This window comes from Anabrus simplex, chromosome 1, assembly GCF_040414725.1.
Source record: "Anabrus simplex isolate iqAnaSimp1 chromosome 1, ASM4041472v1, whole genome shotgun sequence".
NCBI classification, from domain to species: domain Eukaryota; kingdom Metazoa; phylum Arthropoda; class Insecta; order Orthoptera; family Tettigoniidae; genus Anabrus; species Anabrus simplex.
Genome location: NC_090265.1, coordinates 1,501,508,461 through 1,501,535,955, shown reverse-complemented (window position 1 = coordinate 1,501,535,955; position 27,495 = coordinate 1,501,508,461).

Here is a 27,495-nt window from a genome sequence, read left to right as displayed (position 1 = left end):
CTTTTCAGCCTTTAAATGTTTGTAAATTTTGTCACCTTGTAGCATGGCTTAGCCTCTATGTCATCGGGCCTTATGTCCAATTAGGTATAAATGGTAGGACTTAAACATTGGAGTGCTTGGTGCTGCAGCCTCCAGTCTCATTTTGTTCTCGGCCTTTCGAGTGTAACCATTCTCTTTTCTCTTCTATCATTTCTTGGCCGTGTATTGTGGGCCTGCTGCCCCTGTTTACTTATGGATCTTTCTTTTGCAAGTGTTGCTCCCCATAGGTTTTAAGGTATTAAGTTACTTAAACTGCGTGTACTTTAAATGCTAGTTATTTAAAATGAATGTAATCTCCTGGCACAAAAGGGCGTGTATATAGTAAATGTAAACTGAACTCCAGGGTTCGAGACCCATCCGATGTAACGTGTACTAGAAGCTACGGCTTTTTCTTCCTGATTTGTTCAGGCTGGCCTATTTACTCAAAGTGTAGAATTTATAAGTCGTAAGGGTGAGAAATCTTTAAATCTTTCATTAAAAATGGGAGTGATACTCTCCTAAAATTGGTCCGATATTGTAAAACTTTCTGAGCTTATTAGCTCCCCTTTTGTAAAACTTTCTGAGCTTACGAGCTACTCTACTGTAAAGTTTTCTGAGCTTACGAGCTCCCTGGTTGCAACGTTTCGAGCTCCTCAGCCCTTTTGGCGTCCGGCCCCATGGCTGAATGGTTAGCGTGCTGGCCTTTGGTCCAGAGGCTCCCAGGTTCGATTCCCGGCCGGGTCAGGGATTTTAACCTTAATTGGTTAATTCCATTGGCTCGGGGGCTGGGTGTGTGTGGCGTTTTCAGCATTAGAAATCATCCTAGGTAGGGCCCTCATCTTCACAGACATGCAGGTCGACTAATAGGCCGTCTACGAGAAAAAGACCGCACCAGGTCTCTCCGGAGGCCATACGCCATTATTATAGCCCTTTTGGTAAAGCGTTCCTTATTATTCTGTTAATGCTTGAAATATCTTAAACAAGGAAAGAAAGAAAGAAAGAAAGATATTTTTTACAGATTTTGTTAGTAATGTTAAACTCTGATTTATCCTTCGTCCAGCCATTCACTCCACACGCTTCTTATTCTCTTCGGTCCACTAAACATGGTAATAATAATAATAATAATAATAATAATAATAATAATAATAATAATAATAATAATAATAATAATAATAACAATCATAATAATTTTACCGGGAGTACACCTTTTCCGGACAGTTAAACTGCGCGCCTTCTATAAGGCCATATAGGTACTCCACGTGAACTGATGTAGAACAAGATAGTGTGGTTTTCAACTGTTAGATGTCTCTACCATTGGTCTGAGTGCCCCCTCTGGCGGGATCAACGATAATTATTAAGGTAAAATTGATTTTTACCACTGGCTAACCTTAGTTTTTAGAGATTGTTTTGTTCATGTATCAAAGTTATCAACACTTCCGCTAGTTCCTTCTCCGATATCAATCAACCTATCGGAATTTTGTAAATATTTTCTCTAGCCAATTAAAATCAGGGGTGTGTACAAGAATTTAGCCTATCAGTAAAGAGTTCTGGAATCTTCACCTCAAAAATACTCTAAAAGTTGGGTGCTTTAGGGCCGTTTTCTTTTCTTCTTGCTCCAGTTTATTGAGTGCTGCGTGTTCTAACGGAGGCGTGGGCCGCGGGCGGCATTCGGAAGGCCCAGAAAGCAAGGTAGTAGCAGAATTTTTATAAGCATGTGACAGCTCCTACAGATAGCTTGAGGGGAATGTTCCAACCTCTTTTATTTCATGTATATTTCTAAATCAGAATTTTCGACCAGTCTGAGGACTCTGTTCTATTCCCTGCTGGGAAATATGTAATGTAAGGGAACAAACCCCGTTGTAAAATAGGCTTAGCCTCTATATCATTGGGCTATAAGCCCACTTAGGGTTTTAAGTTTTTCTAGAAGAAGTGCAAGTGTTTCTCCTCCTTTGTATTTTGGTTATCGCCGATTACAACCAACCTTTTCTTTTTACATTAAGGCTATTTAGTATGGGCTCTCTTGTCCCTGTAAGTTTTAAATTATTTGTGATGTGTAGAAATGAGTCTGGTGTGAAGTCCCCTTGAGGGACAGAAAATTAAAACCTGTTGAGCAATAGACAAACCCACCCCGAGGCTACCTTGTGTAAATTCCTTCATTTAGAGCAACCGATAGGTTGGAAGTGCGCAGTTAGAAATTGATGCCTGTGAGAGTCTGGACGACGATATAGTTGGAGCGCAGACTCCCTGTTGTGTGGAGGATAGGAGCGAATAGTGCTCTTGTAAATTTGATACCTGCCAAGAGCAATTCAGCTCTTTTCTGTGTAAATAAGCATTTGTAATTCTCTCATGTTTTGTACCTGATTTTATGGACTTTTAAGTCATTGTTGTTGGAGCGGACGAGCTCGAATTGTTATTGTTCTTTCAGATTTTCTATTTATCAATTTTAAATTAAAAATAAAGGAAAGAAATATAATTTCAAAATTTGTTTAGTTTCTGCTCTAGTTAATTCTTTGTCCACCCATTCACCCCAGCCGCTTCTTACACCTCTTTGATCCACGATATTAGCTTAATAATAATAATGATAATAATAATAATAATAATAATAATAATAATATTGAATTTACGCCCCACTAACTACTTTTACGGTTTATGGAGACGCCGAGGTTCTGGAATTTAGTCCCGCAGGAGTTCTTTTGCCAGAAATTCTACCGACGCGAGACTGACGTATTTGAGCACCTTCAAATACCACCGGACTGGGCCAGGATCGAAACTGCCAAGTTGGGGTCAGAAATCCAGCGCCTCACCGTCTGAGCCACTCAGCCCGGCAAAATAATAATAATAATAAGAATTGAAATTTTCTAGGCCGTATTCTTTTACCTTCTTGATGGCTGTCCTAAATTCCATGCGTCATTCTTCGTACAAATTCCATGGTGTAATTTAAATGTGAACGGTCTGACATAACCTTATTGCAATAATAGGTCTGTTTCCTTCATTACCTAATGATAAAAATTACAAGGAGTTATACAGACTTAACCAATGTCTTATAATGGTGAATTAATTACTTCGCTGGAGCGCTTTAAACCACTTTCGAATGGTCGTCTTCAGCAACTTTAGGTTTCTATTTCGGTTCACGCTCAGTATTGTGTTGAAATTTTGGTATAATCTGTTTGTATCTACCCAATCCAATAGCTAATTTAATACCACGTTTCTGATTTCAAAGAGTATAACACATATATCCTTCAAACTCTTTCAGAAATCGGATTAAAAGTAGGGAAAACGAGTATAAATCCCGCACCAGTCTAGAACAACATTTTAAAGAAAATGTGAATGTAAGCGCATATTGCCTCGATTCCACTCATATACCTGCCACTTCCGGAGAATGTGCCGTATGTTAGAGGAATAAATTTTCTGCTGGTGACTGTACGTCTCATCTGTTATACGTCTCCAAGAATAAATTGAGCTTTAATGAACTGACAGAACATATTTATAACGTTTCACAGCAGTGAGCTAAAAATGGGAATATTTTGAATGTAATTGTCTACTCACACGTAATGGTACTCTGCATTAAGGAACGCTTCTTGAATATAATACCCAACATGTTAGCTACATAATGGAGTTTGTACCATATTTGAGGTCATTAACAATGGGTATTTTTATGTTATCATGAATCACTTTTGCAGGAGCTGATTGCCGGAAATGCAAGTCTAAGAAAACCTTCTCGTTTGCTTGAAGTGGTTTATGGATCCAGGAAAGAGTTATTGTGATTTGAAAGAATATAGCTGTCCACAATGTTCAAGATAGGTACTTTATATTCAGTAATATGAACATTTGTCACTTCCTCAGGCTTCAGGCTTGGACATTAAAAATGTAGTCGAATTCTTTTTTAAAAAAAAATATCCATTTGGCGATATATGCCGGCCGTACGATATCACCATACAAAATATCTCTGTAGACATAATTTACTCTGTAATAGTTCGCCCAATAGAATTCCAACCTCTCTACCATCATATAGAGTAAAATGGAACATCGGCATCCTTCAATAGCTTAATATCATATATCTGCACCCGGTAGCTGAAGCCATAAATTACTATTATTATTATTATTATTACTATTATTACTATTATTATTATTATTATTATTATTATTATTATTATTATTATTATTATTATTATTATTATTATTATTGTCGTCAAGGAAACGAAGTGTCAATGCACAAGGATTCAATCAATCAATCAATCAATCAATCAATCAATCAATCAATCAATCAATCAATCAATCAATCAATCAATCAATCAATCAATCAATCAGTCAATCAATCAATCAATCAATCAATCAATCAATTAATCACAACTGATCCGCATTTAGGGCTATCTCCCAGGTGACAGATTTCCTATCAGCTGTTTACCTAGTCATTGAAAATGAAATGTTGTATGGCTTTTAGTGCTGGGATATCCCAGGACGGGTTCGGCTCGCCAGGTGCAGGTCTTTATATTTGACACCCGTAGCCTACCTGCGCGTCGTGATGACGATGAAATGATGATGAAGACAACACATATACCCAGCCCCCGTGTGAGGAAAATTAACCAATGATGGTTAAAATTCCCGACCTTGCCGGGAATGGAACCCGGGATCTCCTGTGACCAAAGGCCAGCACGCTGACCATTTAACCATGGAGCCGGACACCTAGTCATTTTTTACATGAATTGGTATATTATTATAATCCCTAATTCCCCTTCCTCTTCCCCAATTTGTCCTGTTGAATTTCAACTTTATAATTAAAAATTCTATTCAAACTTATTCCCCTAAGGATTTTGGATTTAAAAATCACATTTTTGGTCTTAATTTTTTCTCTGAACTTTACCGATCAGGTGGCTGTTCGGTTAGCTGTTAGCTTGCATTCGGGAGATAGTGGGTTGGAACTCCGCTGTCGGCAGCCCTGAAGACGGTCTTCGTTGGATTCCCATATTCACACTAGGAAAGTGATCGGGCTATATCTTAATCAAGGGCATGGTCGCTTCCTTCACACTCCTAGCCCTTTCCTATCCCATTGTCGTCATAAACCTACCTGTGTCGGTGCGAAAGAAAATCAAATGATCATAAATATGTTTCTCGGTCATGGTCATCCATCAACGGCTGGGCTGATAATTTTAGACGGCCATCAGGCGTAAGTCACAGCCTGCACGGTTGCTAGGTAACATTGTCTGGCCATCCATTCACATCTGTCAAACTTCATTTGACACTTCAAAGCCCCTGAATTTCAATAGGAACGTAATATGTTGTGAAAGGAAAGGTGGATTTCACCAGTTGGCAGCCTTCTATTTTGAATGTGTATTCCTTGACTTTTGTTCTCCTGGGTGTGTTCGTAAACATCAATTGTTTCGAATTTCTGCCATATTGTTACTAGTTGTACAGTGCTCTTTCTCTCTGTTTAAATGCCTAGATTTCGTGTTAAATTGTTTAAAAACGTGTGAAGTGGCAGACGAAATGAAAGTCAATTTTCAAGGCACTAGGAATTGTTCTGTTTCAGTCCATGTGGGGCCAGCTGTATCTAACCTCAATGGTAAGCTTTCTCTTAGTGAAAACTCTTCTGCTCTTCCCTCTTTGGTTGGGGGTGGTAGAATAACACCCATGGTATCCCCTGCCTGTTGAAAGAGGCGATTAATGGGGCCTCATGTGTTCTTCACTTGGAAGCGTGAGTTTGTGACAACCGGGCCCTTAGCAGAATCCTTGCATTGCTTCCACTTACTTGTGCTAGGCTCCTCACTTTCATCTACCCTATCCTACCTCCTTTGGTCAACTCTTGCTCTTTTCCGACCCCGATGATGTTAGAACATTCGAAGCCTAGGGAACCTTTCATTTTCACGTCCTTCTTGGGCCTTGTCTTTCCTTGGCTGAAACTATTTTTTGAAGTGTTGAACCCCTTCAGTTTTTTCCCTCTGATTAGTGTTAATAGAGAATGGTTGCCTAATTATACTTCTTCTTAAGGCAATAATCACCACCACCACCACCTCAGATTGACCCTCCTTCACAATCGTCTCATCTGAGAAAAGAAATATGACGTGATAAAAAGGGATTTGGAAAGGTTTCTCATATTTATTTTCATATGTGAATTTTTTAAATTAATCTTCGAATTTCAATTGCGTTATTTATACTGATGATTAATCATGTTTCCATAGATTGTTTTGTTGGTATTAAACATTAGTTAATTCGCACATGCTATTATCCCAAGGGTGGTAAAGTTCTAATCCGGAAAAAAATTGTGCTAGTAAATACTGATACAAGTTTTTTTTTTTTTTTTTTTTTTTTTTTTTTTTTTTTTTTTTTTGCTATTTGATTTACGTCGCACGGACACAGGTATGTCTTATGGCGACGATGGGATAGGAAAGGCCTAGGAAGTAGAAGGAAGCGGCCGTGGCCTTAATTAAGGTACAGCCCCGGCATTTGCCTGGTGTGAAAATGGGAAACCACGGAAAACCATCTTCAGGACTGCCGACAGTGGGGATCGAACCCGCTATCTCCCGATTACTGGATACTGGCCGCACTTAAGCGACTGCAGCTATCGACCTCGGTGATACAAGTTCATATTGTATTGCAGTATTTCTCAGCGATTACATGTTAGTAATTGTGAAATAGTTCTACGAGTTCACATTACCCCGTTAAGGTCAGGAAGTAAAAATTTCTAGCAGTTCACATGGTCCTATTACAGGAATTTACAAAGTTTCTTGCAGAATACGAACTCCAAAATAAATTATTTTTGGAATATAACAATCCACGCATGTGCTGGTCTTTATCCACCCCTGAAACACATTTTAACCTCTCTCTCTTGGTTCTTCCACACTATACGTTATAAGTAAAGCATCTGAACTACGTTACATCTTATTTAGTGCAAGTTGGTTGATGAAGCCTCAGCAGCCAAAGTATAAGAACGCGCCGGCTGATGAAGCCTTCGGTTCGTAGAGCCGGCAAAACGGAGGATTTCGATTGCCTTTGGTTTATTCCTCTGGCTTGGGGACTATTTTTTTCGTCTTAATATACTTCTCTTTATCTACCAGGTGTATGCATACGTCTTTTACGGTTTCACTGAGAGATGGCGCTAGCGAACAGTACGCAGCGTATGAATTTGACACATACGAGTACGCACTTTCGTCTGAAATTAACCTACCAACATACACAAGTTGTGTCTGCCAAATACTAGCGTTTGTGTTGTATCGTCTAGTGATCAAGTCGACGTTTGTGTCTGAAAACAACATTTGTGGAACGCATTGCTTTTCTTATTTAATGAAAAGAAAAGGCTGTGAAAGGTCATCGTCTGTTGGTAGAAACATATGGTAAACTCGCTCAACCGATTAGAACATATGAGACATAGTTTCGACTGTTAAAACGTGGTGATTTTAGTGTGAACGACTGGAAGATGACACAACTCAAACTCAACAGCAATTGGCACAAGCATTAAATGTGTCACAAGAAGCAATCAGCAGAAGATTACGAGCAAGAGGGAAGATCAGTAAACTCGATGAAATGGGTCCCCACACGATTTGAATGAACGGCAAATGGAAAATCGCATAGTCACTTGTGAAATGCTGCTTCAACGCCACGAAAGAAAATCATTTCTGTACTGAATTGTGGCGTGTGACAAAAAATGTATTAATTTTGAAAACCCGAAACGGAGAAAATCGTGGCTGTCACCTGGCAAAGCCGGTCCTTCATCACCAAGGCCAAATCGCCTAGATCTACTACATCCTACAGCTATCCTTATCTGTTTGTCATATTCATATCTTGGTTTACCCCTGCCATTTACACCGCCTACACTTCTATCAAAAATTAATTGAAAACGTTATGTGTATCTTAAGATGCGTCCTATCATTCTTTCTCTTCTTCTCGTCAAATTTAGTCAAATAGTTCTCTTCTCACCAATTCGATTCAGCATCTCTTCATTCATGATTCGATCTACCCTTCTTAACCTCGGTATTATTCTGTAACACCAAATTTTAAAGGCTTCTATTTTCTTTCTTTCTGATTTAGTTAACGGTCATGTTTCACTTCCATACATTGCCACGTCCCAGATGAAAGTTTTCCAAAACTTCTTTCTACTTCCTATGTCAGTGTTCAAAATGAGCAAATTTCTTTTCCTAAGAAAGGCCTTCCTTGTTTGTGTTACTCCACATTTTATGTCCTCCTTACTTCCGCCATCATTATCATAGTTATGCTTTGTGTCTGGTGGGACCAGAGCGGTATTGTGTATTATGCACTCTTGAAGCCCGGTGAAGCCGTTGCACAACGCTATCGCCAACGATTAATTTAAATCACGCATTGATCGAAAAATGACCGGAATGGGCCAGAAGTCATGACAAAGTGATTTCGTCACACGACAATGCGCCGTCTCACACAACAAAACCAGGGAAAGACACCTTGAAATCACTTGGACGGGACATTCTTCCGCACTCCGCCGTACTTTCCTCGCCCTGGCGCCATCTCACTATCGCCTGTTCGGATCAATGGCGCACGCGCTTGCAAAGCAGCACTTCAGCAATTTTGAGGAAATTGGAAAATGGCTCGACGAATGGTTTGCCGCAAAAGACAAACAGTTTTTCTGACTTGGTATTCATAACTTACCTGAAAGAAGGGCGAAGTATGTAGAAGCCGATGGTCAATATCTTTACCACAAACCCCTATCCTTACTACAACATCCAAGCGTCATCGCTGTAGACTTCAATAGCCATCATACTCTTTGGGGATATCAGGAGTGTGATGAAAATGGACAAAAACTTGTTGACTGGATGGATACAGAAAACCTCAAACTCGTTTATGATGCTAAAGATAAGGTAACGTTTAACTCTGCACGATGGAATCATGGCTATACACCTGACCTGTGCTTCATTACGCAGTCTCCAAACGTTCCCAAAGACGTACATCTCACAGTACTAGCCAGGTTCCCTCACAGCCAGCACCGGCCTGTAATTCTCCTGACAGTTCTCTTCATACCCCTTATTCTCTCCTACCTGAGACCACGATGGAACTTCAACAAAGCAAATTAGACATAATTTTCAAAGCAGACTGACTCCAATATAAGATGGGTAAAACCCACCTGCAACAACTACAGCATATATATTGGTATACTAAAAGGTGCAGCAAAACGATGCATACCAAAAGGTTACCGCAAAGAGTACATCCCTGGATGGAATGAAGACAGCGAAAAGCTTCTCAAGGAATATGAAAACAATGGTGATCCTGCAACTGTCTCTGTCCCTCTACAATCACTAAATGAAAACAGACGAAATAAATGGCAAGAAACAGTAGAATCCTAGGACCACAATCACTCCAGCATAAAGGCTTGGCCCTTAATCTGGAAACTGAATACAGCAAAAAAAAAAAAAAAAAACATCAGGCAAAAATCTAACATAAACTTAGATGATATGGCCAAACACATGATCACTACCTCCAAGTCAAGAAAGGAAAAAACATATCATAAGAGAAGTCAGACATCAATTGAATAAAAGGAAAATGTCTGCTGCACAATCATCTGAGTTCTCTGTCGCATTTCAACTAGAAGAGACTATGAAAGCTATGAAGTGCATGAAACCTGGAAAGGCAGCAGGTCTTGTTGGCATTTACCCCGAATTTCTGTTACACTGTGGTCCAGCTACTGTCAGACGGTTGAACACCTTCTTTTCCAACATTTTAGAAACAGGTTATCTGCCTCCACTAGTCAAGAAAACCAAGATCATTGCTATACTAAAGCCAAATAAAGACCATTTAAAATTTGAAAACTACGGCCCCATTGCACTCCTTAGTGTCACATTCAAGCTGCTAGAGAGGCTGATTCGCAATAGAATCTCCTCAGCCATCAACAAGGTTGTCCCCATACAACAAGCTGGATTTAGACCAGGAAGTCGATGTGAGGAACAGGTGCTAGCAGTGCAACTCATATTGAAAATGGCTTTGAGAAGAAGTTGATAAGCATGGGTGTCTCCTTAGATCTAACTGCTGCCGATGATATCGTTCGGCATGACAAACTGCTGTTCAAATTCATTAGTGTCATCCCTTGTCGAAAACTAACCACTCTAATAGGCAATATGCCGAGCAATAGGTATTTCCAGGCGTTTTCAGAAAACTCCACAAGTCGGGTGCACAAAATAAATGATGGGCTCCCACAGGGATCTGTGCTGGCTCCACTCCTTTATAATTTGTAAACATACGATCTTCCAAATACCAAGTCCAAGAAATTTATTTACGCTGATGGTATTGCCTTGATAGCCCAGGATCAATGCTTCCCCGAAGCTGAAGCAACATTAACATCAGATCTTAAGATATTGGGTGAATACCGGTACTTTGAACATAATTCTCTTCGACCGAACCCTCAAAAGACTGTTGTGTCAACTTTCCATATGCGGAACAAACATGCAAATTACAATCCTACTGTCAGTTTCAGAAATGAGATTCTCCAATACTGCAGTAACCCTAAATACCTAGGGGTGACATTGGACGTATCACTGACATACAAAATGTATCTCAAGAATGTAGCAGCTATTATTAATACCCGGAACAACATATTACAGAAGTTAACAGGGACCACCTGGGGTGCCAATGCATCAGTACTTAGATCCACAGCTCTAGCTCTTTCGTACTCAGCTGCAGAATACTGCTGTTCTACCTGGTTAAACAGTGCTCACACTAAAATAATTGACACGCAGCTCAATCAAGCAATGCGCTTCATGGCCGGATGTATTCGATCTATTAACACGCAGTGGCTATCGGTTCTAAGTAACATTCCACCACCACCCCCTACGAAGATCACAGTCATTGCTGAACACATGGAAGAAAATTGAAAACAACCCACTGTTACCAATACATTCAGATTGTCCATTATTATTACCCCAGCGATTAAAGTCCAGACAACCACCGTGGCTAACAGCAATCAATCTGCAAGGCAATCACTTCAAAATACTAGATGCATGAAACAATCAGTGGCAGAGCCAAAACTCCCTGACACATCATTACTTAACTAAAACTCCTTGGGAGCAGCTTTCATTCACTTCGACGACAGTGGTGTGTGCTGAATAGGATAAGGACTGGCCAGGGAAGATTCGGAGCAGTACTGAACGAGTGGGGATAGAAGTCCTTTCCTCATTGTGACTGCGGTGAAGAACAGCAAATCATGGATCATATAGTGCCCTAAAGTCCCCTCAGAGCGTTTAGAGGCTCAGTGAAAGATCTCCACAACCGAACACAAGAACCCATTGAGTGGATTAACCATCTGGACATAGTATTGTGAATACTTTTATGAACTTGAGTGTGTGTGTATTTTTGTACATAATTTGCAAATAGCTGAAATTCCTCCTTTCATCATTCGATAAATAAGTTTACCACAAAAACCAGCATGCACCTGATACATATAACTCACCACAATATCAACCACCAAAGAACCACATGATAGTGATGTTGGCGTGAGAAAGAGCATCCAGTCGTAAAACTGGGCAAAATCCACGCCAAATGTCGACCCCAAGAAACTGTCAAAGAGACTTATAAGAAGGAAGAAAGAAAGAAAGAAAGAAAGAAAGAAAGAAAGAAAGAAAGAAGGTAAGACTAGAACTGAATTGACTGGAAGCTGGAAGTTGTGAAATTACTCTGTTACGCCTCCGTTTAGTCCGGGTCAGATTTCACTGGATTCACTGAGATTTGCATCAGGGAACCATTGGCGAAGGCCTGTTGTCAAACCGCTTGAACTTCAGCAGAGCCTGTCAGCTATAATAACGATAAGAAAATAGGGTTACCATAAACAAATTTCAAGTGTATAGGCAAAGGCTTGTTGTCTAACGACATGAAACACAGCGGAGTCAATTGATTTTGAATACGATTGGAAAAAAAAAGCATTAACGTATCATTTGAAATGTATTTATCAGAGATTTTTATCTTGATACCTCTTGAGTAATTTTGTTCAAGAGAATATGGCAGCTTGCGGAGTGATGCAAAAATTACACCACCCACTATATCGTGCGTAATGCCATGCATATTATACAGTACTGAGATTTCGTTGGCCATACGTGCACTGTTATTTGCAATTGCGTCATATCACGACAATTGTCACTACAACGACCACAATCTTTCCTTCGAGCCAAAGGCTGCATCTTCAGCAACAGGAAATTTGCAACATGTAAAGTGAATTCCAAATAACTAAACTTAAGGTTTGGATGACGTAACTAACTGTGAATGCTATTTGTGTTCTGAAGAATGTTGAATTTTAGCATTATTTTCATCAAGCGGAGGTGAGTACCAGCAGAACAGAGAGACCACTCCTAAAACTACTGTCAGTGTAATTTTGTTCCAGCAGATGAAATCATTTTCAAACGTAAGTTGCATGGTTGAGTTTCTTAGTAGATTTTGAAGTAGTAGTCCCGATAATGCCTCTGTTATCCTCTCGCTCAGACATCACTGTGGATGGCAGTGCCATCTGTGCGGCGGTCGACGGTAACTCGTGAAGACGTCGCACTTAATCTTCGATACGCTATGTACATAGATTACAAGTGTCCGCGCGTGTTTTCAGAACAGCGTACCTCACATGTAAAGAAAACGAGCCTTTCTTGCTTTTCAGAAATGTATGTTAACTGCAAGCATTGAATGGACTAGATTGCTTCATTCATAGGACACTTGTGCAAATACCGTACATTTCATTAGTAAACATTTGTCGTCTCTCTTATCAAAGTACATAATTGATTCTCGTCGTGTTTTCAGAATTTTTGTTCACGAAAACACCAGCGGCAATCTAGCAAATAAATGATGCTTAACTGTCTATGTTCGTTTCGTCTACAATGGTTAACCGTGCATCAATTTTTATGATATAGTAGTTAAATTAATTAACAAGGGAAGCCACTACTGACAGTTTTAAAAGTAAAGGTATTTCTGAAGAGATTTTATCCAAGCTGAACATTTACGAGGAATTTAAAAGGTGCAGTTAAATTATAAGTATATTGATGATAAATATAATCCTAGTATTGTCGTTATAAACTGTTTTAATCATAAACTGGAACTTGCAGTTCTTGAGTAACAGATAACATGCATGTACTGCTTCATTTCAAGTCTTTTTCGGACGCGTTGTTTGCGCATTTTTTTGCAAGCCCAAATAATCAACGTGAATTCACTGAAAAGGCTATGACATTGGGACTTGAACGTAGGGAGGATACTTGACATTCGTTGTGTGTGATCGTCATGCACTACCGTGACAGCTGTGATGTCAAGTTACTGTTAACCTTTCAGTAATTTACAAATCGAGGAAACGTTCATTCATTGCCGTCACTTAGTAGAGCAAGACAAAATGGTATTTCATTCTCGAACTGGTTCTCCTCACGGATGTTCTGGAAACAATATAATCATTTTCTCTGTATCTCTAGTGTAGAAACTCTGACGCTACAACTTCATCTTCAGAAATAAAACTTTGCATTCATGTATTGACTGCAATGTAAGACAAAAATATCATGTGACTTCAACCCGTCCTAGTGGATTTTCAACTACAAAAACATTCAAAAGTCACCCCATCTCCAAACATTCAAGCATGGCTACAAAATCGTTCCACACATTTTCAGCAACAGATTTTTCGAAGATTAACAGAAATATGACCGCAAGTTTTTCAAGTGCTAGTTCATTTTTTAAAGACCGTAAAGTTTTAAACAAAAGGTGGTAGCCACATGAAAAAATGAATTAGTATTATTGCTCCCGCAACACTTTAAATTACTCCCTTCAAACACGGACACATTTATTGTTGTGAAAACTTTGTAAGAATTTCGCCAATTCAAGGAAGTGGAAAGAAGCTAATTTATTAATGAAATATTAAAGGAATTGATGCAAAGAATGCAAGCAAATATCAGTGTCTTCCACAGAATGTGAAAGGGGCTTAGTGTCATTAATAACACTGTTACTAAACTACAGAATCGGGTGTAAACAAAAACCATAGTGTCTGTGGTGTTTGTGAATATTAATGGGCTAGATTTAAAACATTTTCCTGCCGAACGATTTACATCAGAGCAGATGAGTGGACATCATTCTGCTAAAGACACTCCTCACAGGAAAGTGTCTTCCAGCATTTCGTCACATCAAAGCAAACTGTTCTATGCATTCGGCGAGTGCATTCTTCTTATTATTTTTAATGTCTATTTCTGGTATTACTACATACATTTTAATATGAGGTTAAATATAATTATGTTAGTACATTGGACCCAAATTTAAGTTAACTTCCCCCATCGTCAGAACGTTGGTTTGAAGCCTGGCAACCCGCAAATAAACTTTCCCCTACTAGGGGAACAGACATACGGTGGACAATTCGGGTATTTGTCTAGCAATGTATGATGTTTGTCCTTCAGAGGGTTAGAAATTCAGGCTGCTCGAATAACAGTTTTACCGCTCTCTCTCTGATGAAAGACGCTTACGGTTAGCGATTACCGTGGCTTCTCAAGTGCATAAGGAATCATGGGCTTTACGTAATGAATTCAGACTGGAAGAACAGCACATACACTGACTGACAGAGCAAATGCAACACCAAGAAGGAGTGGTTCGAAAGGGATGAAAGTTGGGGAAAAAACAGAGACGGCACGGACGAATAATTGATGTTTATTTCAAATCGATATGCAGGTTACACAATGCGCACGGCATCGACTCAGTAGGATGTAGGACCACCGCGAGCGGCGATGCACGCAGAAACACGTCGAGGTACAGAGTCAATAAGAGTGCGGATGGTGTCCTGAGGGATGGTTCTCCATTCTCTGTCAACCATTTGCCACAGTTGGTCGTCCGTACGAGGCTGGGGCAGAGTTTGCAAACGGCGTCCAATGAGATCTCACACGTGTTCGATTGGTGAGAGATCCGGAGAGTACGCTGGCCACGGAAGCATCTGTACACCTCGTAGAGCCTGTTGGGAGATGCAAGCAGTGTGTGGGCGGGCATTATCCTACTGAAACAGAGCATTGGGCAGCCCCTGAAGGTACGGGAGTGCCACCGGCCGCAGCACATGCTGCACGTAGCGGTGGGCATTTAACGTGCCTTGAATACGCACTAGAGGTGACGTGGAATCATACGCAATAGCGCCCCAAACCATGATGCCGCGTTGTCTAGCGGTAGGGCGCTCCACACTTACTGCCGGATTTGACCTTTCTCCACGCCGACGCCACATTCGTCTGCGGTGACTATCACTGACAGAACAGAAGCGTGACTCATCGGAGAACACGATGTTCCGCCATTCCCTCATCCAAGTCGCTCTAGCCCGGCACCATGCCAGGCGTGCACGTCTATGCTGTGGAGTCAATGGTAGTCTTCTGAGCGGACGCCGGGAGTGCAGGCCTCCTTCAACCAATCGACGGGAAATTGTTCTGGTCGATATTGGAACAGCCAGGGTGTCTTGCACATGCTGAAGAATGGCGGTTGACGTGGCGTGCGGGGCTGCCACCGCTTGGCGGCGGATGCGCCGATCCTCGCGTGCTGACGTCACTCGGGCTGCGCCTGGACCCCTCGCACGTGCCACATGTCCCTGCGCCAACCATCTTCGCCACAGGCGCTGCACCGTGGACACATCCCTATGGGTATCGGCTGCGATTTGACGAAGTGACCAACCTGCCCTTTTCAGCCCGATCACTATACCCCTCGTAAAGTCGTCTGTCTGCTGGAAATGCCTCCGTTGACGGCGGCCTGGCATTCTTAGCTGTACACGTGTCCTGTGGCACACGACAACACGTTCTACAATGACTGTCGGCTGAGAAATCACGGTACGAAGTGGGCCATTCGCCAACGCCGTGTCCCATTTATCGTTCGCTACGTGCGCAGCACAGCGGCGCATTTCACATCATGAGCATACCTCAGTGACGTCAGTCTACCCTGCAATTGGCATAAAGTTCTGACCACTCCTTCTTGGTGTTGCATTTGCTCTGTCAGTCAGTGTATATCATCCTTTAAAAAGTCTATTTTGGTTGTTGCCAGCCTGTTGTACTGTAGCTTTGTAAGGTAGATCCTTGGTCGAGGGTGGGTGGCATCTGCCGTGTATGGAGAACTGAGTGTTGTTGTGGACGAGAATACTGTTGTGTGTGGTGCATGAGCAATGTTAGGGACAGCACAGAAACCCAGTACCCGAGCCAAGGGAATTAGCGTTTTGGGACTGAAATCCCCGACACAACCGGAAATCGAACACGGGGCTTTCTGAACCGAAAACCTTTATGCTGACTATTCAGCCAAGGGGCCGAACCATTATTTGCTGTTTTTACAAGTTTGAACACATTCAATTTCTGAGAAATAGGAAATATGAATCATTAAATAAGTTTTATTACTATGCTTTCTTCGTTAAAAATAGGGATAAATAACGGATTACTGAGAAGTAAATCACACCTGTAAACCTATAATCGTACTAGCTAGCCTTGTATGACATATTTACCAGATTTATGTTAGTGAGGATATGTACTAATGGTTTGTTATGTTTACGTTCTTAACACCGCGATCCAAACTGATAAAGTTCCGATAAATATCTGTTTGATATAGCACTTGATAATCTACCTCTCGAATAGTAATTATAACCTAACTACAGTCTCCCGTGGGATAAAGTCATAAATTAATTCTTTAATTCTTTAATGGGCATTACGTTATATGAAAGGCATGCTTGAAGGTACGAAGTACCTGAAAAACAGTTTTAGTTCAACACAATATTTCTTGGAGAACCTTGGAGAGACTTCAACTGTTTCTGAAATAAATTTATGGCCATCTTGAGAGTGTTAAATAGATTGATTGTTAGATAAGATACGTCGTGATCAATAAATAGGTGCAGTTTGAGATGAAACTACTTCATCGCTTAATCACTGCTTGTTTAATCCTGCGCTTAAAATATAATTAAATTATCATAGAAAATTGTAGGAGTAAATGTGTAATTTATTGAACATATGATTAGCAGGATTGTGAAACGCATTTAGAATCAATTACGAGTCAAATACATTCCCAGTACCTTAAACATGACAAGAATAACTGAAGTATTTGTCTTTAAGAAGTTCATTAGTAATATTCAGTACTAAAAAAGTGAACCGACTGCTCTTGAACTGTTAGAGGCGCTTTCATTCCTGACATATCGAATGCCCTTCACTAAATGTATTGAACCCTTGAACTTACCATTCCATCGTTGGTCGTCTGCCTCGGCTGCATCGGTAAAGCAATACCGTACTCTTGGATCTTGGGGTCGTTGCGAGTTTTTTCTGTCACTTCACCGACCAAACTGTGGGGTTCAGAGGAGAGCATAACTACTGCAAAACCAAGCTCGATAGCTGCAGTCGCTTAAGTGCGGCCAGTATCCAGTATTCGGGAGATAGTAGGTTCGAACCCCACTGTCGGCAGCCCTGAAAGTGGTTTTCCATGGTTTCCCATTTTCACATCAGGCAAATGCTGGGGCTGTACCTTAATTAAGGCCATGGCCGCTTCCTTCCCACTCCCAGCCCTTCCCTGTCCCATCGTCGCCATAAGACCTATCTGTGTCGGCGCGACGTAAAGCAACTGGCAAAAAAAAAAACCTGCTGCAAATGAGGAGCAAAAATGTGCTTACTAAAATATTTATTCCAAATCACGGTCATTCATTTATTAGATTAGAAAGAAATTCACTTAAAATTTTCATAACATATTTTAACGCAGTGACAATGTATAACGTGAGTGATAAGGTTTACTAAAATTATTTATTATTGTATTTTCAAGAATGAAAATGTAGTGTAAAATCCGTGGACAGCAAAACCCAGAAAACGAGAATAAAACCTGAAAATCTGACCTTCAACAAGTAGAATTCCAGATTTACATTTAATTAAGGTTATCCACCAGTCTTCTATCCTATCGAATATTGGAACATCCGTCGAATGGGTTCTTAATCGAACCAAAGCGACTGCAAATCGACTATCAGTCGCTTTGGATAGGTTGTAAAATATTACTAGACAGCATGGTGTTCATTACAAGTTAACAGAAATTGTCACAATCAAAAATAAAATTCCACCATGTATTTGTCATCTCGTGACACCCGTAAGGGAACCGGGTAGTGTAGATTAGTCAACAATGCAACTTTTTAATAAAAAGTTTGTTATTAGATAACCATGACAACTAGACACTTGAGATTTTTACAAGTTATCAACAACATCTATGGCAGTGTTTGGATAGAGTATTATAGAAATTGAAATCATATTTGAAAAAAAATGAACATTTGAACATTCTGAAAATTTTAGAAGAGTACTTATATTTTGGTACCTTTTTCTCTGGTGTTAAAATAGATAATTGGGTGAAATCTATACTTCTTAATCTAATGTTATTGATACAGCTTGTAAAGCAAAGTTATTGTTTTCAGGCATTTAGTTTCGATTTTATGAATTTGTGATTTTATCAATAACTTTTAACCTTTATTTGAGCTCTTTTTATTTTATTTGTTTATTTTTTCGATTACTTTCATTTTGCTTTGCAGCTTTTGGTTTGTAAGCATCTATACCTTCAGAAAATTTCAATTCGATCAGGGATGTGGCTCCTGAGAAAAAGGTCCAAAATGTCAAAAATTTTAAATCTTGAGAAAATTAAGGTCAAAGATTCAGTCAAAATTCATAAATGTTTACGTAGCACTTTAAAACTTTCCAGGGCCATATTCGTCATCCTCCACTTATTCTCCACATTTTTATTGTCTTCGTTTGGTCCTCGCTTCTTTTGTTCCTACTTCAGCTGATTTATTGGCAAATAATATGCTCTCCTTGTCAATGCGCTGAAGACTCGGCTGGCAGTTTCTTCCCGGATTGAAACCCATTTCCCGTAACACCAGTGTCCTAGCCAAAGCTCCGTCATTGAAAGTAATTACAGCATCCTTTACTCCGATATTCAGTACCTGCTGACCCACAAAAAGAGATTTTGGAACTCTCTCCCAGATGCAGTTATTGAGACTTTCGTTGGGGTATTGAGTCTTTCCGTGCAAGCATTTCTTGAGTTCAGGTTTGCTCAGGTCCCTGTAAGTAGGTTTCATGACTACCGTTACTTCATAGGGGAGAGAGTGTTTATGGCTGTACGGTCCCCCAGTAATTTGGGATCGCTGGTATTTACACCACGTGTCTGTACCTTTTGGACAGAGAGCATGTTGTGGCGTTTTCGTCAGTGGAGCACTTATGTAGAAATGACGCCCATACAGCCTCACGCATGGCCTTCAAGTTGTTGGTGTTTCTTCTTATTGCTAAAACAAAGTAAGTCTGCAGTAAGTCTATTTCACAGTCTGTCAGTCGGCCAGGACCTCCTAATGCCTTACCATCAGTAAGCTTCTGTCCCTTCATGTCCCTCTTCAACCTTCGCAACCTACTGCCTAATCGTCGACAGCTTCACTATAAACAAAGCACACTGAGGGGCGGGAAACAAATGAAAATCGTAAATGCGTACACAGGCTAGCCAACGCGACAAACAGAAGAATCTCCCAAGATAACAAACATTCCCGCTTTCAGTTACACGAAGGAGAACAAGAAATATTGCCGGAATACAAGAAGAGAGCGTGTCGTTTCATGTAATTGACGTATGCTTGGTTACATTCAATTATCAATAAAGACCTCAAATATGTTTTCTATACTTGTGTGTTATATAGTCGTGTAATCGGGAAAGAATGGAGAATTTTTTAAACCTAAAAAAATATTTTCGGTCATTCCACACTACCTGGTTCCCTTACGTTACAGAGGAATCCCGGTGCTGAAACATGCATCACCCCAAACAGATGTTCAGAAGGAACCAACAACACTTGATCCGATGATATTTTACGTTACGTCGTTCTTAAGGAACAAAACTGCAAAATGCAGGAAAACATTAATTCATTATGCATTTAGAAGAAATGCCAAACACTGAAGTTAAAGAAAAGTGATAAATCACTTGAAAAGGTTCTTACTAAACCAACTTTCAAGTTATAAAACAATTACGTCGGTAAGTTTGTTAAAATACAAGTCCAAAATATAACACAAATGAAACGAAATCTTTCGAATGTACTATAACTACGACTACCATTAAAAATATGTCTACCTACACTTGTCCCGTTAAACAAAACTAGAAGTCATCGGTAGATCAACGTCTCACATGATGTGAATAACAGAAATGTGAAAACAAAATACATTGACAGCTGACGAATCGAAACCCCATTCGTAGTGAAAATCCTACAGAAATTAACTGTGTCAACAGACGGCATTATGATAATATATCGGGCACCCGAACAATAAATCTTAAAGTAAAGACAAACAAATAGAAAACGAAAGTTCATCGAACTTGAACATACGCGGCTAAGCAGTAAGGATCAGTCTCCATTAGCCCGGTTTTCACGTGGGACAACCCTTACATTCATGCCACTGCTGATGCAACGCTATTATGGGAGCACCTTCTCTCTAGTAAGAATTATGCCGAAGCATGGCCTGAATAGTACCTGCTAATATCTTTCACATTCGTATCCACTACTGCAAACACTAACATCGGTCAAGTAGATTCGCAAAATTGAATAACCTATGACTTGACTATGTACAGACGACGCCCTAATCCTATCGTTGAGTCAGTGTTACTGTGTGTACTCATCCTTAAGTTATATAATACACGCAGCATCCTAAATCTATCGTTGAGCCAACGTTATGGTACCTATACATCATTCATACTGCCGGGGGAAATCGAAACTTTAATACAATGTCCGGATATTTAAATCTGATCCTCGTTGAAACTCTAACACATGAAGTGAAATTCACTACCAAAAGAAAAACTCGAGCATGGAAATATTACTGTGTCCATTTCCTACAAAAAGCGTGAAATCGAAACTAAACGACATATCCCAATAGTTTAATATATTCCTCAATACAATCTCAAAACATGCAGTGAAGTTTGGTAAATAAAAAAACTCAAATCTCATTTAATATTACGTATCACTGAAAACAATAATCACTACCATCACGATATTCACGGTGAACCTCGAGTGTGAGGCTCCAACTGACTTACCATATCAACATTCCAAACGTGTATCGTCGTGAACTGTCCAGTGAAGTAACTTCCCATCGATCTATATAAGCTAAACTCTCAGTCTAATAAAATTCATTTTTCACACCCGCAATGTTTTTAGTCAACGATAGTTTCGTTTCGCAAGGATACAGAATAGAATTCAATTTACAATAATCAAGTAATATCTTGAACGTGTGTCAGAATGTATATTGTTCGTGAGTTCGGCTATCAGAAAATGCAATTCGCTGGTATCAAATAGAACCGTCACTTAAACTTAACTGCCTTTACCTACGGTCTTATATAAAATAGTAATTATGAGAGAACATCAACGTGTACTTAAAACAGGCGTTACAACGCGCTCATTGGATTTGGCAACCTTAATATTCATCAATCGTTCTGTGTTGCTACAGGACTTAGTTCCTCTTATACAGCCTGTCTCAGAAATATTACATCTCAACCTACACACCATACCACAAAAATTCCTCTCCGTCGAAATACAGGGCCTCTTATCCTCAGCATCCTGCATATTCTATATCACTCATAAAATACAAGCTTACAAGTTTCCCAAAAATGACAACTTTATCATAACTCACTGGATTTCGATATAAACCGCAAATCTCGCTTGACATTACTGCTGAACACATAATTCATCATCTCAAATTTTATCCTGACGTGAATATTATTATTTTTAGTATTAATATTTATTTTTGGATACATCGTTATTTGACTTTAACGCACTCATAACGGTTATTTTATCGTTATCATTATTGTAACTTTTACCGACGCGAACATTTTTTAATTAATTTTCATTGCAATATTTAACTTCACTTTTAATTTTTTTTTATAGAAATGTAAACACATTTTAATGTCTCGCATGCTGACATAAACAACAGACAATTAGCATCTACAATGAAATAACGACAAGACAGTTCCTCATCATCACAAAATACTTGATTACACACGCCACATATACAACGCGGTGTTATGATTTATTAATTAATCTAAAGGAACAATCATTAACATCTCCAACTACAAAACATAATATTTACATTAGACAGACCTGTACTTTAGTCATTTGGCGTGGCATTATCTCGACTTCATCTTGTGCCAGCCACCTCCAATTTAGCCCTTCATAATTGCAGGACACGTTCTTTGCTTAAATTATTATCTTATAAATACACAGATTCTGCAATCTTCTTGAGGCAAGACACTTAAATAATAAATTTTATTCTATCCACATGAAAACAGTTAACCCGCCCTGCTTCATATAGAGAAATCGACTGACGCAGTTTGTGAAAATCTCCAACCCCTTCCTCTCCAGATGTTCCATAGGTGTGATTGACCGCGAGACACAAGCTTATCTCGGCGAACCCACAACAGTTCTCCCTTATCGATTACCAAAAAATAAAATCGTCCGCAATAATTCACAAGAGCTATCTATGAAACTGCTGTCTCCCTACGCAGAAGTTCATGAATCCTACAATTATTCAACTTATGATTTTCCTCTCCGACTCTGATAGATGTCGTAACTAAAATGTTTCGATAGCTAATTTTGTCTTCTTTCACTATTTGTCACTTGGTAAAATATTCATCCCTCAAGCCAACTGGCTTTAGAGATTTGTACAAGTCTATTTAGCCCACTTTAAGTCTTCCTCATAATGTTGCCTGACGTAGGTTCACCTTCTCGGAACATAGAATAACAACTGACGCTCCTGGTTGAGGAGGGAGTATTTATGCATTTTCTATGGACGCTATACTCGGCGTTATCTACTGTGGTGCAATCATTCCAATTGACGACCCCTGGATCGATTTATTCGAGACTCACTCCAGAGATTCGCCCTATTTTTCCAGTCATGATGGAGTTTTTTGTTGATTTTTCCTGTTTCTTTAACGGGCCTAATTAATTAATTTCGTGCAGGAGGATTCCCGCGTATTTTTACTGTATGTCCTTGACACGTGTTTCCCTCTCGGCCAACATAGATGTCAACTTCTCTCCGAGCCTAATTAATCACATTTCAACCTTGTGGACTTTAGCTTAATCAGATATTTCCCAAAATTCTGAATTTTTCTTTGTTAATGACAGTGCCGAAATCGCAAGGAGGGTTATTATCCAGAATGGCATTATTACTGTAATTACTCGAGGTCTTCCGAAATGTTCCGTCCTCGTTTGAATTGGTGGGTCGCTCTCCGCTGTGAGTTGTCATGCCACAGAACGCGAGATGAGCTTGCAATAAAAAATATGGTTTCACTCCATCTTGTAGTTGCAATTTTTAGCAGGGTATAATTATGGATTCTGTACGAATATGATGTAATTATTATTTCACTTTTTACACTGTACCATTTCATTCCATAATACATATCATAATGACACTAATCGCATGGCCTCATCTACCGTGTACAGATATTTCAAATTCACACCATTTAGGCCGCCTAGGTGTCAGTTTTGACAACCATTTAATCCTACCAGATGGCAAAATAGACCGGCCTTCGTCCTTCATGATGCCAAACATATTTAAAAAATATATAAATAAAACTGTAACAACCGTGTATATTGATTATTTTGGCAAAGTTTCCTTATAGTCACCCGTTTCAGGAGTACTGATAACCATCTACATACTATTCAGCTTTGGTGTCTGCTTGTATGTTTGTTTGTCTGACTCCTTATGTCTGAAAAACTACTGGATATATTTCAACCAAATATCATATTTATAATCTTCCTGTATTTGGGTAGGTTTTAGGGTCAATATTATTTCTAAATCTCTGAATGGACTGGGTGTTTATAGGAAGATCGAAACAGTTATTTTATTCTCCCACAAAATATCAATGACCATCCTTAATGGAAATCTACAAGCCTTATTTAAGTAGTTCACTGAACTTCCGGAAGATCTCTCTTCTCTCTCTCTCTCTCTCTCTCTCTCTCTCTTTCTCTCTCTCTGTGTGTGAGTGTCGTGGGAGGAGGGGCATGATAGGGTCTTATCAATCCAAAGATTGGTTACATCCTGTTATAAGTGTTCCTCAAGTTTTTATATGCAATACGATAGTAAAATCCGACTTTTACATCTTAATGATTTGGGATATGACCACCTTTCAAGACACTGTGAGTTGACTGTGAATCTAACTCTCTCCTTGGAAACATAAGACAACTATTACGCTTCATAAATTGTATCTCTACATTATTGGTAGATAGGCGAACAGATAAACCATGCAGTTATTCACTTTTATTTAAATCGTTTTCAACAACGTATCCTTTGCCTTGTTCATGTAAGTCATAATGGATTCGAATCCCACCGTCGAGAATCATGAATATGGTTTTCCGCGGTTTCCTATTTTCACACCAGGCTACGCAGGATATGTACCTTAATTAAGGCCACGGTGGCTACCTTCCCATTCCTAGCCTTTTCCCGTCCTTTATCACCGAAAACTTTCGATGTGTTAGTATGACATTAAACTACTAGGATAAAACAATTAATTATGATAAATCTAATAATAATAATAATAATAATAATAATAATAATAATAATAATAATAATGTTATTCGCTTTACGTCCCACTAACTATTTTCACGGTTTTTGGAGAGGCCGAGGTGACGTAATTTAATTCCGCAGGAGTTCTTTTACATGCCAATAAGTCTACCAACATGAGGCTGACGTAATTGAGCACCTTCAAATACCAACGGACTGAGCCAGTATCGAACCTGCCCGGCATATGTTAATTTTATTTTTTTTTGCTTTACATCGCACGGACACAGATAGGTTTTATGGCGACGATCCAAGTACTTTTAACTGCAGTGAGATGCACTCAGATTCCTCTTATCACTGTTGTATAAATGCTTCCATAGCATGAAGTCGTGGTTTTCAGTGAGTGATGAAATGCGATGATGGATGGAGCACGAATTATTGCTGCTGCTGAAGACAGTAGATTGTGAGGTGGCTGGTTCCAATAATAGTGGAATGCGTTATTACAGCAACTGCATTAGTGAAATAAACATTAATGCTGTCCTCGACAAGCTGCTTTCACTTCAATAATACAGTGGATCAAATGGTAATATCAATGCAAACAGGTGAAGAACAAGGTAAGGAGATGCGCTCTTACATCAGTATCAACCGACGAGTTGGCCGTGCGGTTAGGGGCGCAAAGCTGTGAGCTTGCATCCGGGAGAGAGTGGGTTCGAACCCCACTGTCGGCAACCCTGAAGATGGTTTTCCGTGGTTTCCCATTTTTACACCATACAAATGCCAGGACTGTACCTTAATTAATGCCATGACCGCTTCTTTTCAACTCCCAGGCCTTTCCTATCCCGTCGTAGCCGTAAGACCTATCTGTGTCGGTGCGACGTAAAACAAATTGTTGAAAAAAGAAACAACTTCAGTATCGGTTCGACTTGCTTTTAATGGTTCGGTTGCTGGCAGTGTGTCTGAGTATCGTGTTTAAGTGTTTAGTTGTTAGGGCGGAGTATGTCCGACTCGTTGGCTGAATTGTCAGCCTTCGGTTCAGAGGGTCCCGGGTTCGATTCCCGGCAGGATAGGGGATTTTAACCTTAATTGGTTAATTCCAATGGCCCGTGGGCTGGGTGTTTGTGCTGTCCCCAACATCCCTGCAACTCACACACCACACATAACACTATCCTCCACCACAATAACACGCAGTTACCTACAAATGGCAGATGCCGCCCACCCTCATCGGAGGGTCTGCCGTACAAGGGCTGCACTCGGCTAGAAATAGCCACACGAAATTATTATTATTATTATTATAATAGGGGGGAATATTTCGTATGATCCTCGAATCTTCTACAGTTTAATGCAAATATATGAAGGGGCATCGACATCTAGGCCAACTAACCTTAACTACCTTGTTTGGGACGCTCGGATCATAACATATTGTTATGAAGGCATGTGTTTGGTCTGTTGCGTTGTACTTTACAGAAACCTGGACGCTAAATGAAAGAAAATCATCTTGACGCTGGAAATTTCCTAATCTTTGTCTAAACTGGCCGGTAACGAAATATTTCAAAATAATAAAAGAGAAATTCGGACGTTGGCTAAAATAGCCTCCCGAAGAAAAATCTAATAACTTCGTGGAACTTGGAACTCATTTCCGATACATCTAAACTAACTGAATGCGTGAGGTTTGTAGATTACTTCTTCTCAAATTACACTGACACGAAATCTTTCCTCCTAGAAATAGTTATGTGAAGACTACCAAAGCGGCTGAAATATTCCGCTGCAAACTGGATGATGAATTTTATAAACCGCATTCTGCAATTTTCGCTGTGATATACGTTCTAAAACAACGTATCGTTTAAGGAAGCGAAGATTGTTATCAGTGGAATACTTGTAGAAGAGATACTGACTGGAAGATGATTGGGGATTTAAATGAGACTATGGAGGAGGTACGGGGGAAACTGGGACTGAAATTTCTAGATCCCAATGGGTGGGTAGGATATAGGTATCAGAGCTCAGATGGCGTATAATTTAGGAAATTTGTTTAGAAGAGTTGTGGGGAGGTACATTCAGGGAAATGGGATGCTCTAGGGAGCGGTGATAACGGAACAGGGATCTGGAGGTCAATTAGGGATGGCATAAAAAGGCAAGCATTGAACTGTAGAAGTATTGTGAATAAAGGAATATAATTAAGTAATTTAATAGATATATACTTACCAGGGGTAGCCTCCGTGGCTCAGACGTCAGCGCGTCGGCCTCCCACCACTGGATACCGTGGTTCAAATCCCGGTCACTCCATGTGAGATTTGTGCTGGACAATGGGGAGGCGGGACAGGTTTTTCTCCGGGTACTCCGGTTTTCCCTGTCATCTTTCATTCCAGCAACACTCTCCATTCTCATTTCATAGTATCTATCAGTCATTAATAAAATCACTTTTGGAGTGGCGACCCCGTCGTACTAATAGCCTATATCTGCTTCATTCATTCCATCCCTGACCCAGTCAATGACTAGAAAACAGGTTGTAGGTTTTCATTTTCATACTTGCCAGATATTGTAATCTAAGTAGAATTATGGCTGAGAAATGATATAATGGATGCAGAAATTTTCTCATGGAATAGGAATGTGTATCGTAGAGATAGGATACGAATGGTATGAGGGGGAGTATTTATTCTGGTGGAAGAAGAATTTGTAAGCTACGAAACAGTTAAAGATGACAAACACGAAATTCTAGGTGTAAGGCTCATCTCTAAAGATAATAGGCTTCTTGATGTCTTTGGAGTGTACAGACCGGGAAAGGGAAGCGCTGACCCTGATACGGAACTATCTGATAAGATAATCAGCCATGTGGGAAACGATATGGAAAGGAACGTGATTGCAGCGGGTGATCTCAGTTTACCAAATGTCAATGGGGAAGGTAATGCGAACGACAGGAGATAGGACCAACAAATGGCAAATAAGTTAATCTGAGAAGGGCAGCTGATCCAGAAAGTAATGGAACCAACTAGAGGGAAGAATATCCTGGACGTGGTGCTGTTAAATGAGATGAGCTCTATAGAGGAACAGAAGC